Source organism: Neophocaena asiaeorientalis, unplaced genomic scaffold, assembly GCF_003031525.2.
Source record: "Neophocaena asiaeorientalis asiaeorientalis breed wild unplaced genomic scaffold, Neophocaena_asiaeorientalis_V1.1 scaffold251, whole genome shotgun sequence".
Taxonomy (NCBI): domain Eukaryota; kingdom Metazoa; phylum Chordata; class Mammalia; order Artiodactyla; family Phocoenidae; genus Neophocaena; species Neophocaena asiaeorientalis.
Window position 1 is genome coordinate 2,617,709 of NW_020173377.1, and position 3,779 is coordinate 2,621,487.

Below are 3,779 nucleotides of genomic sequence, written 5' to 3' on the forward strand. Positions count from 1 at the left end.
AATATACTTTAGAGATATTTTTTATTTTATTTTAATTAATTAATTTCATTTTTGGCTGCGTTGGGTCTTCCTTGCTGTGCGTGGGTTTTCTCTAGTTGTGGTAAGCGGGGGCTACTCTTCGTTACGGTGCATGGGCTTCTCACTGCAGTGGCTTCTCTTGTGGAGCACGGGCTTTAGGCGCGTGGGCTTTAGAGCAGTGGCTCAGTTGTTGTGGCACACGGGGTTGGTTGCTCCGCGGCATGTGGGATCTTCCTCGACCAGGGATCGAACCCGTGTCCTCTGCATTGGCAGGTGGATTCTTACACTGTGCCACCAGGGAAGTCCCTCTAGAGATCTTTTCACATCCATATATAGAAAGCATCCTCATTTTTAAAATAGCTGCATAATATTCCATTGTGTGGATGAACCAGTTTCTTTAACCAATTATGTACTGATAGTAAGTTGGGTTTCTTCCAGTCTTCTGCTCTTAGAGATAATGCGGTAATGAATAACTGCACATGTATATCATTTAGCAACTGTAAGATAAATTTCCAGAAGAGGGATTGCTGGGTCAAAAGTTAAAGCATTTGTCAATTTGCTCCTTCAGGGTGAACCATTTTGTATCTCCACTAGCAACATCACAGCCTTTCAATGGTGTTTCTAATATAGAGCAATAGATCTTCACACACCCCCCATTACCATTCTGATATGAAATTCTGAGACAATATAACCTACTTAAAGTCAGAATTAAAACCAAAAAATCAATATGATGCTTCATCTGGTAATATCAAAGATAAATAAAAGTAATTTATAATAAAATAAGAAGCATTTCACTATGTGAAGTGCTTGTGTACTTGTGCCTGTAAGCAGACTAAATAGGAATGCCACACCCCCAAATGCAGACTGATACAGAGGTGCTCTATTGGTGACTCAGGATCCATGAGCACAGCTGAAGTTGGAGAAGTGATTTTCCAAAATGGTAAAACACCAAACAAACAAGCAAACAAAACCTTTTTGGTAAGGTTCTGAACAAAACAGAAGACAGCTTTCTCTTTATTACCCTGCAGTTGCATTCCTGGAAAATTCAGTGTTTATTAAAACTCCTTTGTACTTATATATAAAATGGGTTTAAGTTCTAGATTCAGGTGATTATAAGCAGATTTTTCTCCTATCTGAATGTCCAGTGGGTCCTTTGAAAGTCCAGTGGGACACAGGATGATTCTTCTTTGTGTGGGACTGTTCTGCTCCCATCCATGACATGCCAGTAGGATTCCAGGTCATTGTGACAAATAGAGAAGTCCCAGTGATTCATTATGCCGCCAGGGGCAATGCCCTCTCCTGCTCTGAGAATGGCTGCTTTGGGGTCTCCTCTAGAACCCATTCCTTAGACCAGGACCAGGTGAGCATTTCTAAAACACTCACCTCTGTTTCATCATGTTTCACTTCTGCTCAAACCCCTCCAGCATCTCTTTGTTGTGGCAGAACAAGTGCAGTATCCTCAGCTGATGGGACAGAGTCTGTAGGTCTGTCAATGAAATGTTCATTGGCTGGATTCAATGCTTCATTGAGAGTTGGGTGTTGAAATATAGGCTTTTGGGTGAAAATGGCAAGTAGGACCAGATGCCTGGGGCTGCACTTGGCAAATCGAAGGCTTTCTTGGTCCCTTGTCCTGATGTGGCTGTACGAACCCCCTGCTTTGGTTTGGAGACCCTTCTTTAAGTGGTTGGGTGTCTTCGGACAACTGGCTAAACCTTTCTGAGCCCCTTCCGTTAAATAAGAGTATGGCACTAGAAGGCTGAGAGATCCCTTTCAGCACTGATTTTTGTGATTCTGGAAAGGATGATAAGTTAGTAACTGATAGGACTTCAAATCTGTGACACTTTGAGCTCTGATTTTATTAATATCAGATAGTTTAAATATTTTTTATTTTTGAGACAGTAGGAAGTGTTTAGTGGGATCTTAAATGTGTTGTGCATAATGCATAATAAGACGGTCCATGTATAAGTTACAAATGCTCAGGGTGCTGTGATTCTCTGGGGTTGTGATTCCCTGCACCAGGGCTCCTCTCCCGGTTCCTCTCCAGTTGCCCCCAAATGCCTGTGATGTTCACCTACATGAGGCTGGCAGAGAACAATGACTTCGTCATAAAATGTCGTCATGACCTTGATGCCCAAGTGGCTCTCAATATAGTCCAGCAGTCAAGTGGTTGTTTATATATGACTAAGCTGTATGATTTTGCTGTGCCTCAATTTTCTCATCAGTTAACAGTCATAACAATAATATGGACATTACAGGTACTTTTTCTTCATGCATACTATAGCTGACCTTTTGTCAAAGTTTATAATTATGCACTTACCATTATGGCTTTTGGAGTAAAGCCTGTCTCCCTTAATAGTGTATAAACTCCTTGAGGGCAGGTGTCTGATTTGTTCACCAGTGGGTCTCCGGCACACCCTACGGTCCTGTCACTGAGATGCTCGACAGTTATTCACTGGATGAATGAGGGAATGCATGAAGGCCATTATCATATAGATATTATATATCTATATATCATAGATATATAGATATATATATAGATATATATATAGATATATATAGATATATATAGATATATATAGATATATATAGATATATATATCTATATATCATATAGATATAGATATTATTGGTAGTGGATTGTAGGCTTATAAATAAGGACTAGTATGCTTTCACTCACTCACACTTACTCATTCGTTTAGAAAGAAGGCTCCTGGGGTCTGACGGGAGAATTATTTTCCTCCCAGCCCCCAATTTGAGCAGCAAAGCCATCCGGACCCTTTGCCCTGGGGTCAGGCCGCGCTTGTCTCCGTTTGGAAGTGCTAGCACACTTCCATAGACGGAAGGTGTGCACAGAAGCGGAGAATTCATTATAACCGGTTAGTCATCCATGGAGATTGTAGATGCTGCCCGTGGGCGGGAAGCACCTGGCGCTTCCCGGGCGGGGCCTGTCCCCAGAGCTGCGCCCCGAGGTGGGAACACGACCCGCCCACTGAAGCCCGGGCTCTCCCCGCACCCAGCAAAAACACCAAGGGCACCTGGGCGGTCCTTCTCCCAGTTCAGTCAACTCTGAGATCCAGCCCCACATGTGCTGGGGTAACTTTTTGCAGGGATGCTGGGCAGGAGAGCCGGCCTAGATTCTTGCCCGGAAGCACCAGAAGGAAACTGGAGCCCACCCTTGCTCTCTCCCCTGAAAGCTGAGGGCGTTGAGGCAGAAGGCTGGTGACGGGGAAGGTCCCAAAGCCCTTGTAGGGGAGTCATACAAACCAGGCGAACCCAGGCGGCGGACGCCCCGGGAGACCCCGCGGCATTAGGAGCGCGCGGCTTCCGGGGGTCAGTCGAGGTGCGCTCGGTGGGTCAAGGATGACTCAGCCTTGCCCGGGTCGGTCTTTACTGCCGGTCGGCGCGAGGGCCCCACAAAGTTCCCAGTCACACCCAGACCTCCCTCTCGCAGAGGCCGGGGCTCCGAAGCCGGGTCCCGGGCTGAGGACGGCGGCGAGAGAGGCTGCAGGGAAGCCTGGTTCCCCGGACGCCCAGGGCTTCTCCGACTTCCTTCCTCCTCGCCCCCGCCTAGGCTAGCCGCTCGACCGCGCCTCCTGCCCAGCGGGTGGGGGTCCGAGTGGGGAGCGGGTGAGCCCCCGAGCCTCAGAGGACTCTCTTACTCCCGAAATCCAGGGAGTCCGCCAGTCAGGATAGACTTGGAGAAGCAGTGCTTCCCCTCCCGACCCCCCAACTCGCCGCAGTCGCGCGGACCCCGAGCCCCA